Below are 16,739 nucleotides of genomic sequence, written 5' to 3' on the forward strand. Positions count from 1 at the left end.
TAGAGTCCTATCCGAAACATAGCGAGCAAATGCTACTGTCTCTTTCACGCTATATAATTGGCATAAACCCCGGTACCATCAGGCTAATCACTTTGAAAGACTACTTTAAAAAAACAAAACACGGAGATGGCCACGTTAAGTTGTGCGAGAAAATCGATGCTATACGTTTAGGCATAATACTCACAACATGCGCCTGCAGGATGTAGCGTACCAACACACAAAACGTTTCTAGTCTGATATAATTTAACGGTGTGTCTTTTTTACGAAACCCGCCGAAAGCCGCCGAAACCTGCCGAAACCTGCCGAAACCCGCCGAAACCCTACGAAACCCGACAAAACCCGACAAAGTTATGGGAAGTAGGTAGCAGTGGGGAGTGAACCTGAGACCCAGGGAAGTGTACACCATTGGGGAGTGAACCTGGGACTGGGTTACGGCGGGTTTCGGCGGGTTTCGTAAAAAAGACACACCCTAATTTAATGAGTACAAAGAGCTGAATGACGTCAATTTGGTTCACTCTATAGAAAGTCAAAATCCTTGAGATATCCCAATGATGTTATTGATTTCAGTCCAATACACTCATCCAGGGACATCGGGGCAATTTATATATTACTGTAGCCATTCCAAACGGCCTATCTATACACTGCCTAATAAATTAAATCTTTTGACTTGTTGTTTTAGGTCTAACAGAATAATAAATGATGAGACTCCACATATCACTCACGGTCTCGGATAGCAAAGACATTCATTAAATGAACATTCATTCCTCTATAGCCTTTTATAATATATTATATTGCATACATAATGAAATGGACTATCATTTTTATGATAAATTCAATCTAGTTAATGCTTTGTAAAGAATTGAGACCGATGACCGTGTTTGTGTTATTGGAATCAAGTTAGATTTTAGTAAAATAAATTTTAGATAGAGAGATTGTATTTTTTAAATATTTATTTAAACGTCGAAATCTCTCCTTTCTTCTTTCTTTCTTTCTTTCTTTCTTTCTTTCTTTCTTTCTTTCTTCTTCTTCTTCTTCTTCTTCTTCTTCTTTTTCTTATAATACTACTATTACTACTACTGCCTCTTCTCACCCCCTCCCCATCTCCTATTCCTCCTCCTCCTCCTCCTCCTCGTCCTCTTATCCTCTTCTTCTTCTGTTTTTCATTCTTCTTTGTCCCCCCCCCCCCCACCCCCTCTTTCTTCTTTAAATAAACCAATTGACTCAAAAACACTGACTTATATAATGTAACAATAACATTAAGGAGTAAATTATATAGCTCTTAAAGTTAAAGAAAAAAAAACAAATATACGACGTATTGGAGCTATCTATATTATTGCTGAAAATAGAATTTATAAAACATAAAACTTGGGATAAGTTTATTTGATTTAATAAGGAAAATGAGTTTCATGAAGTCAAAAACCCAAAAATATATAAATTATTATAGTTTTGGGTTTTTGACTTCATGAAACTCATATTCCTTATTCTCACAAGACCGAAGGGCAAGAGCTCATAATATTATTATTATTCCTTATTAAATCAAATAAACTTGTCCCAAGTTTTATGTTTTATAAATTCTATTTTCAGCAATAATGTAGCTCTATACGTCGTATATTTATATTTTGTTTAACTTTAAGAGCTATATAATTTACTCCTAACTGTTTTTTTACATTATAATATATTTTGTCAATTTTGATTTAATATACATGTTTTGATTCAGCTTCATGCCGACAAAATGAAACTTTGACACTTGACTTACTTGACTTTATCTTCTTCGATATTTGTGGACTTACTTACTTAATTATCCGAACCAGCGACCATCTGAGCTCTAGCCCTTCTGTCTTGTGCCATGACGTCGAAGTTAGACGTCTTTTGTAGTTGTTCCAGGTGACTATAAAGTATGTTACTGATGCTTGGATTTGGTGAGAGGAATGTGCATCTCAGGTCTTGTGCGGCTATGTGGTCTTGTGGTATGACATTCGCTTTCGGATCGGAAGGTCCTGGGTTCGAGCCTCGCTCGTCGCATAGTTGAGTCCTTGGAAAAGGCTCTTTACTCACATTCTCTCACCGTACTTATGTGTAAAATGAGTACCTGGCCGTTTACAGCGTTGTCTCTGTCAGAAAAAAAATTGTAATATCCTCTAACAGGAGTCATGTTTCGTTCTACATGTTACGTGTTGCTGTTGGTCAGGGACCCCTTGTAAAGCGCTTTGAGTACATTTAGTGGACATTGCGCTATATAAAAAAGCTCAATTTTTTTTCAAGTGGTTGACATTCGATACTTGTGGAGCATAGGGCCTCTACCAGCGTCCGATCATCTGCTTCTGTCCTTGTTCCTCTTCTTGGTAGCCTCCAAGGCCTGCCATTCGCATGTCCTTCAGACAGTTCAGTGAGCTCCTCCATGTCTGTTTCGGACGCCCAACCATTCGTGTCCCTTACGAGATCCAATCAAGGGACTGGCGGGGTTATGTTGCTCTCTAGTATGGCCGAGCAACCCCCATCTCCTCCTCTTTTCCATGATACTATTTTAGAAAGGTAGTAAGTATAATATATGGCCATCTGATTTTCAAAATACGATCGAGTTATTTTTTGCTTAAGGTGACACGATTGGTCATTAAATATAATGAACAATCACCTCAAAACGGTATTTTGTTTTGTCGTGGTAAAAAAAACAAACAAACAAATTCTTTACTCCAACCGGAATCGTCCTAGGTCACTTTGCGTGTCATGCGAGCGCTCTACCGACTGAGCTATCTGAACCAAATAATACTAAATTTATAATCTATTTGTATATTATCAAAAGTTGGAAATGTTCCTTTCTTAAAGTTAAAGAAACGAAACTCACTCTCTTAAACGAAGGATTTACGTTAATTAAACCTAATATCCATAATCTAAGCTCGATTTGAATTTTAATGTCGACATTAAATTGTTTGTTCAAACACCTTTACAATATTTACATAATCAATTTCACCATCATTTACAACATCCTTAATACAAGTATGTACACCATTTACAATACTATTTGATTATCAATTACACCACAATTTACACTATCATTGACACCATCATTTAAATCGGTTATTTACATCATTTACACCGCCATTTACACACATTCGTATACTGTCTGTCATAATCTGAGTACAACTAAAAACTTAAAAACTAGGTATTTCAGTGATCAATACAAACAAATGTTTAACTCTTTCCATTCCTATCATTTTCAGTATTTTCCCAAAATGGCAGGGTTACCCAGCAGAAAATTTGATTTTTTCAACTCAAATAATCTCTCTATAAAACACCTGTATGTTCTTATTACTTAAACAAAGACCATTCTTCAAAGTTTGTGATGTACAAAATAAATCTGAATAAGAAAAAAAACGTATATTGCGTCGTAATAAATGTGACGCTTTTGCTGTAGATGGTAAGGAAAGGGTTAAGTAATATACCGATAAAAACTAATAGATATATATATCTTAAAATGTACCATTCGTTTAGAGCACTTATCTGTCTGAATTTTAAAGGTTAAAAGACGCTTTTTTTATTTATAAAGATCCAATCGCGTCTTGGTATAATGAGTATAATAATCCTATTAAATGGAGAAAATCAATATATCTTTTTGTTTCAAGATTAAATGGAATTTCTGTTCAGGCTCTTTTTGTCAGATTGCGTAAACAGTCGAATAATTTGCAATGATATTTGTATAAAATGCGATAGAATATTTAAAATTTCTAGACGGAGAATATAGAATAAGATGACGAAAATGAGATGGGGGGAGGAAAAGAATTAGCAGAGCTGTGTAGTTGTAGTTGTAGTAGTAGTAGTAGTAGTAGTAGTAGTAGTAGTAGTAGTAGTAGTAGTAGTAGTAGCAGTAGTAGTAGTAGTAGTAGTAGTAGTAGTAGTAGTAGTAGTAGTAGTAGTAGTAGTAGTAGTAGTAGAAGTAGTAGTAGTAGTAGAAGTAGTAGTAGTAGTAGTAGTAGTTGTAGTAGTAGTAGTAGTAGTAGTAGTAGTAGTAGTAGTAGTAGTATAGTAGTAGTTGTAGTAGTAGTAGTAGTAGTAGTAGTAGTAGTAGTAGTAGTAGTAGTAGTAGTAGTAGTAGTAGTAGTATAGTGTAGTAGTAGTAGTAGTAGTAGTAGTATAGTAGTAGTGAGTAGATAGATTGTAGTAGTAGTAGTAGTTTATAGTAAGTTGTAGTAGTAGTAGTAGTTAGTAGTAGTAGTAGTTAGTAGTAGTTAGTAGTAGTTAGTAGTAGTAGTAGTAGTAGTAGTAGTAGTAGTAGTAGTAGTGTGTAGTAGTAGTAGTAGTAGTAGTAGTAGTAGTAGTAGTAGTATAGTAGTTAGTAGTAGTAGTAGTAGTAGTAGTAGTATGTAGTAGTAGTAGTAGTAGTAGTAGTAGTAGTAGTAGTAGTAGTAGTAGTAGTAGTAGTAGTAGTAGTAGTAGCAGGAGTAGGAGTATTAATAGCTGTTCTTTTGTTGCTGTATATTAGTAGAAGTACTAGTGGAATAATGATATTTTTTGCCCATTTTGTTTCGTAATATTGCACATAAAAACCACTAAAATATGAAATATAACAAGGTTAAGGCTATCTATATTCATTCAGATTTGAGAGGGTTTTTTTTTAACCAAGATGAGGGTTATTTATCTCGATAAATATTAGAAGGACGAGTTACAGACTATGACAGTTTACTGTGCGGCTATGTGGTCTTGTGGTATGACACTCGCTTTCGGATTGGAAGAGCATGGGTTCGAGCCTCACTCGGCGCATAGTTGAGTCCTTGGATAAGACTCGTCACTCAATTTCTCTCACCGTACTCAGGTGTAAAATGAGTACATGCCATTAACAGCGTTGTCTCTGTCTGAAAATACTGTATTATCGCATAACAGGCGTCGTGTCTCGTTCTTTATGTAAATGTTGTTGTTGGTCAGGGACAATTTGTAAAGCGCTTTGAGCACGTTTAGTGGATATTGCACTATATAAAAGCTCAACTTTCTTTTTTGTTTGTTTGTTTGTTTGTTAAAGAACCATAATATTAGTTGTCCTCATTATCCAAATGTAATCTGTTTCATATCTGTTGTCATTGTAAATTTATATTTTGCCATCCAACCCACACCAACATCATGCCGTTTTGAGACGATGGGTCACATATACTCTCCAAGTTTTATTTATTTCATATATTGTACTTATCCTGTTTACCCCATTCCAAACCTGCCCCCCCCCCCTCCCCCCCAATCCCCTCTTCCCCCAAGATTCATTCAATAAATCATCTTCCACTTACAGGCTTTGCACAGCAAGTTTGTTTTGATTCTCCCAAACTTCTTATTCATTACTTACTGACAATGCCATCAGGATTCCTATTTAGATTTAGAGCATAGCTAGATCATACCCCCCTTTTCGATTCATTTCGTAGTGAGTGACCCATTCTAAACACTCTTCGGACAATATCGTTTCATTTCGTTCCCAGCTTGGCCTTTCACTTTGCCCCATTCAATCAAGATTTTGGTATAATATTCTGGGACGTTGGTGTGGATGGCCTAATAATAATAATAAATATCGTTGGCTCTCTTTTTTTTTTTTGGATTATCAAAATACGCAGTAACCAACAGATGGAATGAAGAAAAAATCAGTTATTCTGTCATAGCATTACGTAGTGAATCGCAGTCTTAGAAAAAAAAAAAAAAAGAGAGAGAGAGAGAGAGAGAGAGAGAGAGAGAGAGAGAGAGAGAGAGAGAGAGAAAGAGAGAGAGCAGTGGAATTGACCAAAATAGTCCTTCAGACCCATTCAACCCATGGAGACGGAGTTTATTCCAGATTCTAATGCATGAAATAGACAATAGCACTCGATAGTGTCTCGCAAAGTACTTTCCGCCAGATCTAATAGACCCAGCTACCCAAATACTGTTGGGTGGACGGAGGGATGGGGGGGGGGGGGTTAAGAAAGCAATCTCTACTTTACCCGAAATCGACCTCGGTCCCTTTGCGTGTGAAACGAGTGCTCTACTAGCTAATCTATCGCGACCCCCAATAGTAGACGTCTGGCTGCTTTAAAAAAATATTTACTGGGTAGTAATTATAATAATATTTCATTTTGATTTCGAAAGTACGTCCAGAATTAAACATTTCCCTCCTGTAATTAATGACGTCTGGTCATCAAAATGTATTATTTTAACTCTCTCCTTACCAACCATTTTTCAGGATTTTCCCCAAAACTCCACACCCGACTAAAACAAAAATAGATTTTTTATCACTCAAACACATGAGCAGCAATTTTTTGCGATAAATAATTTCTTAAGCAAAACATGGTTTACAGCACACTGTACATTTTCTTTAAATTTTATGATGTACAAGAGAAATTTGAATAAGAAAAATGTTGGTTGTATCGTAACGTATGTGACGATTTTCCTATGGTTGGTAAGGAGAGGGTTAAAAACCGTTTAATTATATCCTGACAGATTTTTATATTATTTGTTCCTTTGATTAGCACCAAAAGTAACAAACATAAGCTTCCTGAATATATTATAGCCCACATACAATTTCCAGTTTTCGATAGATTGATAAATTTAAACCATCTAAAAAAATTTACGTACCTTTAAGCTAACTACACGCCCACACTCTAAGTATTGTCTAGTCTACGGCTAGCTTGAGACAAAATCAGTATTATCTCTCCTGCTACATATATTAAAATGATATTAAACGTCTGTGTCCACAGACTTTTAGCATAATAAGATGATCCCAAAAAGTTGTCTGAAATAGGGATTTTCTTGTTCAATTTATATAATGACGGAAGGCCAGGAAATCAATACGTGTATTGCATCTTTCCTCCCACCAAATCTCTTCCGTCTCGTCATTAAGTTCCGGTAAGTTCGAAATACAACAACGCCGAAAACTGGAATGAATCACAGACGTCCTATAATATAGGTTTTAGGGAGAAAACGGAAAGCATTGGCCTTGCCTTGGCCTGACTTGCGTCAGACGATAAGCCTAAATTATTCTTAAGAAACTAGACCCTTAGGGTGACTTTACATAATAGGTCAGACATCAACTAAGAATAATAAATGCTTAAGAGCGCAATCCCAACTGAAAGAAATATGTTTAAAAAAGCAGAACTCCAATTGAGTATATTATTCTGTTTAAGAGACTAGAAGACCTCAACTGAGAATATCCATATTACGAGACAAGACCCAGGAATCGGAAAGTGAGACTACACCGTCCCGAAAAATATCATGTCTTTTAATTAAGATACATATTTCCAAAAAGCACAGGTTGCATATCTGGCTAGTCTTTGAGAAAAAAAAAACAGTTTTGCTTTGACTCTCTCCTTACCGACCGTGATCAAATTTTTTTACTGAAATTTCATACCAACACACAAAGTATATCGTAAAAGTCAAATTTATGAGCAATAATAACACGCTATATACATAATTTTGTTTTTAAAAAAAGCCTTGCAAATATTTTTTTTTGTCACAAATTTCGTGAAAATCTGAACAAGAAAACTGTTTGTATCATAACAAATATGACGATTTTCCTTTAGTTGGTAAGAAGAGGGTTAAAGATGTCGGTGTCTCCATATAAAAAGTATAACAATGTCATGGCAAGCGATATGCATAAGGTTGGTGTTTCCATCCTCACAACGTCAGTAAAGTCCTGCCAAAATCACAGACCTTGTTTAGATTTTAAAGCATATTATGCAGATTAGGCAATATTACAATTAATTTCAGACAGAGACAACGCGTTCACGGCCAGGTACTCATTTTACACCTGAGTGCGGTGAGAGAATGTGAGTAAAGAGCCTTTTCCAAGAACTCAACTATGCGCCGAGCGAGGCTCGAACCCAAGACCTTTTGATCCGAAAGCGTGTGTCGTATCACTAGACCACAAAGGCGCATAAACACTAAGTAGTATTTGAATATGAAGAATAATAATCATGACTAAAAAAATATACTGCTACTACTATTTCTACAACAAAAACAACAAAAACAACATACAGAACAACAACAGCAACGACTACTACTACTACTACTACTACTACTACTACTACTACTACTACTACTACTACTACTACTACTACTACTACTACTACTACTAATACTACTACTACTACTACTACTACTACTACTACTACTACTACTACTACTACTACTACTACTACTACTACTATGCTAATTTTACTTTTCATTCTTAATTTCAGAAATTCTTTGATACATCATCTTAAATCCAAGAACTTGTCATTCTCGATTTTCAAGGTATGTTTTCACTTCCTCCATCATACAAACCTTGAATTTGCCTTCTTTGAATTGGTTGACTACGCTTCACGGATGACGAGAATATCTTGTAATTGGATTCAATAGTCGGATGTCACGTCGCCCATCAACGGCGGCCATCGTGCTTCTAAACTAATTCATGCTGATCTAGAACTTTTCACATGTCTTGTGATCAGAATGTGTAAAAGTCAAAACATGATCAGATTTATAATGGGGTTTTTTTTTCCTTTGGATACGCTTTTATGGTCGTCGGAGAAATATTTCACAAGGGCGTCCGCCATTGTTCCGATAGTTTATATATAGCCAGTTACTAAGTTAACATACGTCATTACGAGGGAAGTGACGTTACGACTTTTGAAGCGTATTCTCTTTTCATTTTCCAAATAAAAATTCCTGATTTTTATCTTTTATTTCATAAGTTAAATATAAATACAAGAAAATACAAAACTTTTTTTTTTGCTTCTTTATTTCATATCAGAAATAGAGTTTTAAGATACACCAAGAGTTCCGTAAATGCCCTTAAAACTTAAGAAACAATATATTGTGCTTTACACAATGCATATTATTTGAGAATAAAATAACTGATATTAAAAATGGAGAAATCAGAGAAGAAAATGCCCGAAAAAACGTCTTTTTCTAATATTGAAATACTATGAATGCTGCGTCATTTTGATGCTATACGTTTTGCCATAAAAATGGCAAAACATTCGCCAGCCGTATAAAAACGTACCAATACGCAAAACTATGTATAACATTGGGCATTTTTGGTCTGATTGATAGAATTTAGTGAGAACTACTTATAAAAATGGATGGCTAAAAACAATAACAAAGAGCTGAGTGGCGCCAACTTCGTTCCCTCTATAGACGGAGTCAGCTTGTTTAAGAATCTCACAACATTGCCATCCGGATGGACCAACACACAAAACTATGTGTTATCTTGGTCGTTTATAGTCCGGTTAATACAGTTTAGTGAGAATCACTCATAAACGTGGATGGCAGATAACAATAACAAAGAGCTGATTGACTTCAACTTCGTTCCTTCTTTACATGTTTTAAAAGAAAACAACACCAAAGTTTTATCCGGTGTTTTATCTGGCTTTGAAAGTCATCTCCACAGTTACTAAAGGAAATAGTCATTAGAAATTAATTGTTGTCATTAGAAAGCAAACCAAGTCTTAGATTTAACCATCTCCTTACCAGCCATTTTCAGGATTTTCCCCAAAACTTCACACACAACTAACACAAAAAATTAATATTTTTTTATCACTCAAACACAAGAGCAGTAAAGTAATTTCTTCAGCAAAACATGCTCTACAACACACTGTTAATTTTTAAACTTCAAGATATCCAAAAGAAATTTGAATAAGAAAAATGTTGGTTGTATCGCAACGAATGTGACGATTTTCCTATAGTTGGTAAGGAGAGGGTTAGGAGTTATTGACAAGATGAGGGTCATTTTAACCAATCCATATTTGAAGGACGAGTATCCTGGCCAAAACACGTTTTTATGTGACGAGGGGCGGGCGGTGGGGGGGGGGGGTGAGGGGGAAGGGGCGGAGGTTGGTAGGGGGGTGGAAGTAAGAGGACGATTTCCTGTTCATAAAACGATTCATTTAATGTGACAAATCATCTCCGAACAGTATCAGATTGGGTCGAACCCGATGCTTAGATTTGAATATTGATCTGATGGACTTAAAAATTTTGAGGTAAGGTAAATGACTCCACTGAATAAGATGAGTTTTTATTTCCTTTTTAAAACTTAAATGCCATCATTGTGATCATCTTGAATTAACTCTCTCCTTACCAGCTATTTTCATAGTTTTCCCTGAAACTTCACATCCACCCAACACAAGAATAGATTTTTTTCTACTCAAACAGAAAAGGAACAAGTACATTCTTTAGATAGTTTGAAGATGACCTCACTCGGGTCTTTGCTATTGTTTTTGCCATCCGCATTTATGAGTAATGCTCACTGAACTATATTAACCTGACGATAAACGTTCATGGATACACAAAGTTTTGTGTGTTGGTCCGTTATACTTCCGGATTGCAATGTTATGAGCTTCTTAGCCAAGCGCATAATATCTATACATATAATTGTTTAATTGTTATCGCTAGAACAAAATATTTTCGTTATAATTTGTGATGTACATAGGATATCAGAATGAGAAAACTGTTGGTTGCATCGTAACGAATGTGACGATTTTCCTATGGATGGCAAGGAGAGGTTTTAACTCAATTCTTTTTAACTCACTCAATCCTAGAGATTTTTGCTACTTTTCAAAATAAGAAAAGAATGTATTAAAAATGAGCATGTGCATAGATAGTTTTATTCAACTACCATTTTAACATGTAAAAATTAAGAACATTAGCTTTGATACTACGTCTATAATTTTCCTCAGAAAAATGTAATATATAGGCATGGGGTAAAAGAAACCTCGGGTAAACTACGGATATAGTCGGTGTTAGGGTTGAGTGAGTTTATCTGGTTCATTCTTACATAATACCAGGTTGAGTAGGCGTGTCACATAAAGAATTTAGAAAATTAGACAACATGGAATTTAAACATTTTTTTTAAAATAGGGGTTTGTGAAGCCTAAGGCATTCATACGCTAATGGGATCTGAAAAGAGCAACATGATTAAAATTCATGGGATCTAAGAGAGGCCAGATTCGTGAATGAATGCGGTGCACCAAGGCATGTTTCTCTATCAGTCTCATCAACATTGTTTGTGACTCAACGTCTCAAAACGGTATTCAGTCGGGATGATTAAGATGCTTAGAATTGAATTTGCAGCCAGAAATATCAGACTTGCGTTGAGTTTATACGCTTTATTGAGGAGAATGAATATCATATTTTAGAGTGATAAATACCAATCATTCATATTTTTGACCAGTTCAGCTTTAATTTGACTTTTTAGCAGCTGGTCCATCCCGACTTAATACCGTTTTGAGACGTTGGGTCACATTTCACCTTTCTTTATTTATTTATTTATTTATTTATTTATCGTTTTGTTTTTTTTTTTGGCTTACGGCATTTTGCCCCCATCGTCCTAGCATTGATCTGTCCTTATCGTTAAGGAAAACAATTAAGAAATTCCTTTGCTAATTAATTATTTAACAGCTCTTTTGCATGTATAAGTGTATGGATAATGATTGCACCTTTGTTATTATCGGGCTAACTTCGATTAGTGACGATGTTTCTGTTGTCTTGTTTTCCTGCCAAACGAGAATTCAAAAACTGAGATATATATATATATATATATATATATATATATATATATATATATATATATATATATATATATATATAGAGAGAGAGAGAGAGAGAGAGAGAGAGAGAGAGAGAGAGAGAGAGTTAATTATTTATCATCGCATTTGCGTTTACTTGTACATTGTGATTATTGTGCTTACTTCGATTGATAACGATGTCTCCCTTCTTGTTTCCTCCTGATTTCCTCCAAGATTCGAGAAGAGAGAGAGAGAGAGAGAGAGAGAGAGAGAGAGAGAGAGAGAAAGAGAGAGAGAAAGGGATAAAGAGAAATAAAGAAAGAGAAAGGGAAAGAAAGAAAGAGATAGAGACGGAGAAAGAGAGAGAGAAAGAGAGAGAGAGAGAGAGAGAGAGAGAGAGAGAGAGAGAATTATTATGTATGTGTTTGTGTAAACATATGGTATAAAGTAAGTTTTCGGATTCACTGTAATTTCCATACAAAGTACTATGATGCAGACATTAGGTTAATATCAATAGTTAATTTCAATACATGGACCTAATTTTTCGCCTTTTTTATTGATGTTATTTGTTACTTTTGCTACTAAATTGCTCATGCCAATTTATGATTCAATACGTAACCTATTCATTATTACGTCCTTCAAAGAGCTGTTTAATAAACACACGTCCAATGACTTTGGAACAGGAAGAGTAGAAGGTGTGACGTCACGAACGACTTTTCTGCCACACCATTAGGCATTAGTCATGCTTTTCTCTCTGCCCGAAAAAAGGACACCCTGAGTGGTGCTCGGTAATGACATTAGACAAGTCACGCAATTTTGGGTGAAGTTATCCTAATATGGCGGTATTTTTTTTTTTTGGTTCTTTTTTTTTTTTTTTTTTTTGTTGTTGTTATTTTTCATTTATTTTTTTTGACATCGTCCACCCACCTAATTATTGACTAGGATGATTATACACAGACTTCAAGTCATAGTATGGTCAGAACACACAGTGGGGGGGGGGGGGGACTTTTGTGAAACCGTCTTTGTTTCCAGATTGAAATATTATGGCCAAAAGAAAAAGCAAGGAAGGTTAGAAACATCATGGAGGGATATCTACAAAACCACCATTTCATACACACAATTTTGTTCGCTTCGTAGTTTGGACTTCGGCATAATTCCTAATATCATTTGTGGCTGTAGCATACATATCTTAAATAACACAACATTTGGAGAAAGGGCGTTAAGCTGGGGAAAACATGAAATATTATGTGACCATAGACTCTATATATAGTGCAATATCCATTGAACATGCTCAAAGTGCTTTATAAGTGTCCCAAGCCGACAGCCGTACTTAAAATGTAGGACGAGACAACATCGCCTGTTAGGCGAAGTGACAATTTTTTGTGGGACATAGACAACGCGGTTTGCTGCCAAGGTACTCATTTTACACCTGGGTACTGTGAGAGAATGTGAGTAAAGAGCTAGGACTCGATTATGCGCCGCTCAGAGCTGGAATCGAACCCAGCACTTTCCGATCCCACAGGCGAGTGGCATACCAACAGAAAACATTGAAACTAGCATCGTATCCCATTTTCTAATTTTATGGTTTAAAGCACCACATTTTTTTTCATTTTTTTTTTCTCTAACCTTGTTGTGTATTTATTTGATTATATATTTATCAAGCCATTTGAAACCGAAGACGAGATTCCTTGTCACGCTCTTCGATCCATAAAGGAAATGCGCGCCTTAACTATACCTTATCCTGACAGCAACGCTCTGTACTCGCGATTGAATCACGTATTTTTTTCATGCACTTCCACGAATGAAAATAGTTCCGGTCTTTTAAGCTAAAATTTTGATAAATCGCATTTAATCACTCTCCTTATTCTAAGAATCCTTCTTCATTTCCTATTCTACATTTCATTCATTGCATTATTTTGCACTTTGGTTTTGCGTCACTTGTTTCTTGTTCCTTTCTTTTTTAAATTTTAATTTTGGAGAATGGGGACAAAATGTTTTGGAGTTTTCTAATATCAATTCTCTTTCTCACCCCCCCCCATTCTCTCTCTTCTCTCTCTCTCTCTCTCTCTCTCTCTCTCTCTCTCTCTCTCTCTCTCTCTCTCTCTCTCTCTCTTTCTCCCCATTGATAGACCCTGGTGTATCTTACAACAAGTAATAAAATTAAAGATTTAGTGTCCAGTTTGCGTGTTCTCCCCGGACGGGGGTTGTGTCAGAGATTTGTTTCCGGTCGTTGTTTTTATCCAGAGTTCATCTTGTTAACGTGAGTGATAGCAGGGAAATGAAAATCCATTACCACCTTTAGGATTCCACGGTTTGATATTATGATGAGTAACTGCTGTTTACAGGCAAGAAGATGGTGGCAATGACGGTTTGTCACCGGGATTCCGATTATGATAGATACTTCCGGTATCGCCTGAGAAAAATCGATTACATTTGTGATCCATCACGTCAAACTGGTATTATGTTGGGATGAAGCGGAGTCCTGAAAGCTCAGTTGATAGACCACTCGCTTCACAACGCAAATGATTCGAAATGCAATGTTCCGTCATTTCGTTCGAAATTCTGCACAATGTTTCAAATAGAGCACCCAAAATTAGGGTAACATCACGTATCTTGAGTTCCCCGACTCCATATATTGTCTATGAAGGTCAGATTGAGTTGGAAAGAAGATGGAATATGCTAATGTGGTAATGCCGTGGTTTTCAAGAAAGTGTCTGGTTGCATTAGTAAGGTGGGATGGCGCATTGTCGAAATGCCATGCATCAACAAAATAAAAGCAATTTCGCCAGCTCGAAATAGCGGAACAATGTGGTCCCTGTTACTTGATTGATGTTGTCATCAACACAAACTCCACCATTGATTCTCACAAGAGGTTTATTGTCACCATCTATCGTGGCTTGTACTCTTGGGTCGGTCAGCTGTCTCCACGAATCACGATCCTCTGCGGTGCGCATGAAACCTGTGTTGCTTTTTAAATCACTTTTGGCCATTCTTAGTTTATTTAGATATGTCATTCTTTGTATCATGTCCCGTCCTACATGTTAAATGTTGCTATTGACCAGGGACCACTTGTAAAGCGCTTTGAGCACATTTAGTGGATATTTCTCTATATAAAAGCTCAATTTGTTTTGTCTTCCTCTATGTTGTATATAGGTATATTGTACCCTTACCGTACCATTACCGTACCATATCAACAACTGTCTGCTCCTTGTCAGTTTGGTATCTCTACCCTACGAGTTTGTGACATCTTAACGTTCGGTCTGCTGTTCCTATATCAAGGGTTCCTATAATTTCATCTGTGAAAAACACTTCTGCTCACTGCTTATGAGTCCATCTAACATTTTCGGTGCCCATCGAAATTGTGTTGTCATATACGCTATAGTTAATAAAGGGCGGATGGCAGATTGATATTTTGTAAAGCTCTAATTGGTTCAATCGACGAATCGCTGATATTTTGCTAAAGCCCATTTCCTTAAGGCAGTGTCGGGGGCGTTTTTAAAGGGATTACTCTCATGCATCCGAGCGATCTCAAGATTTTCACTTTCAGACCTCATAGAAGGGCAAACGCACTTCAGCTCTTTTACCCTTCTTACCAATTTCATGATATTATTTATTGCTAAGCTGGTAAACCTTTTTGACATGGAATATTCTGCAGACATATGCTATTTATCACCCTGCCTTCAAATGTCCTCAAAACGGGAATAGAAAGATAATTCGTTCTCTCAGCGTAGCGCCTCGATGTGAACTGTTGGGTCTAAGTCCCCTAATCAAGTTAAAAAGAAAAATGAAATGCTGGCAGTTGTGCTTGAGTCCATGTTTTGCATCATCCCCCCCCCACCCCCTTCCACCTCCTCGCCTTACTTTTCGGACATAATTGCAATGTTTAATCACTCGACGATAATAGATATATTGCCACCAAAACTTGTTGATCTATGATAGGGAATTTTCGAAATTGGTAATCGGGTATTCAATTGTTTATTTAAACCAAAAAAAATTGGCTCGGCGATATATTTAATTTCACATGGAAAAGAATAATAACGATATTTATGGTTTTAAAGAGACGTATTCAATATAGCAAAAGACAGATCAGTCATGTAAATCACCTTCCAAAAAGTATTGAACAACAATTACAATTTATCATATTGAGCATAAATGAATAGAAAAAGGTCCAAATACTTTAAGACATAATTATAAATGTTTTCTAACTTCGGACAGCTGATTCTAGGCTTGGCTTGTTTACCAAACCCTCAGACATCATAAGCTATGCAAATCAGAATTGTATCAGAAAAGTTATGCAAGAAAATGTTCCTGTTCCTAGCATAGTCACAGCCCTAAGCATTCAATTCCTCGCCAATTGTTGCAAATAAATTAGATTTCGGTAGTCCAGACATCAGAATGAAGCTCGATGCACACACAAAAGAAACCTTCTATCAATGAAATTATCGACATCACGCAAGACTGTTATCTCCGAGTCCGAGTAAAAAATAATATCAAACTCAGACAAAATTATCCCAGTGCGTAATTTAATATCAAATGACTTGATTTGGTGCCAAAACGTTAATATATATTGCAAATCCAACGTTATATTATTAAACGTTTACATTTTTTTATTCCACCCCACCCCTTCTCTGCCTACTTGTTAAATTATATTACTGTTGGGCTCGAAATAAGTAAGAATTCGTCAAGTGGCTTAGGCAATTCGGAGAAGCTAGAACGATGTTATCGGGATTGGATTGGCTGAAGACGACAATGGACAATGGACACAGTACGTTGTAGTTGTAGGGTGGTTTTAAAATGTGCCCCATCGGGTCAAACGGGTATTAAGTCGTAGTATAATCGGTACTAAAAGGGGAATTTAAAGTTAAAGTTAAAATACCCAGCTGTATGCTATTTTTAGCCCAAGCACTCTATAGCACTAGATTATTTTCCACTCAATAAAAGTTGTTATCGTATCCCGTTATATCGCTTTTTTGTTCATTTATTTTTCTTCATTTTTTAAACATTAGTTTTTTAAACTATACATTCAAATGTCAGCATTAAAAAGGCATTGATTTAATACTGAGTTTGACGTGATGAAAACACTATTCATTTCGCTTTGACCATATTATATTATATATCGAATGTTTTAAGTTCAGAACTCTTGAATTATTAATTTGGGAGTGAGAATTAGAGAGCGACAGTATATGATATTTAGCGCCTCAAAACGGTATTATTTCATAGTGCCTGAAATGCTCAAAAATCAAATTTATAAAACGAACA

At 36.0% G+C, this 16,739-nt stretch overlaps 1 protein-coding gene across 1 annotated transcript in view; it reads left to right on the top strand.

The window, feature by feature from the left end:
• LOC144967134 (neuromedin U receptor homolog nmur-2-like) overlaps nucleotides 1-16,739 on the top strand; it is a gene marked incomplete in the record, with an annotated part of 255,708 nt that overhangs the window by 34,500 nt on the left and 204,469 nt on the right. Inside the window, 1 exon segment of the mRNA XM_078903999.1 lies at nucleotides 8,178-8,232.

This window comes from Berghia stephanieae, chromosome 3 (assembly GCF_034508935.2).
Source record: "Berghia stephanieae isolate SIO BIC M18660-M18661 chromosome 3, UCSD_Bste_1.3, whole genome shotgun sequence".
NCBI classification, from domain to species: domain Eukaryota; kingdom Metazoa; phylum Mollusca; class Gastropoda; order Nudibranchia; family Aeolidiidae; genus Berghia; species Berghia stephanieae.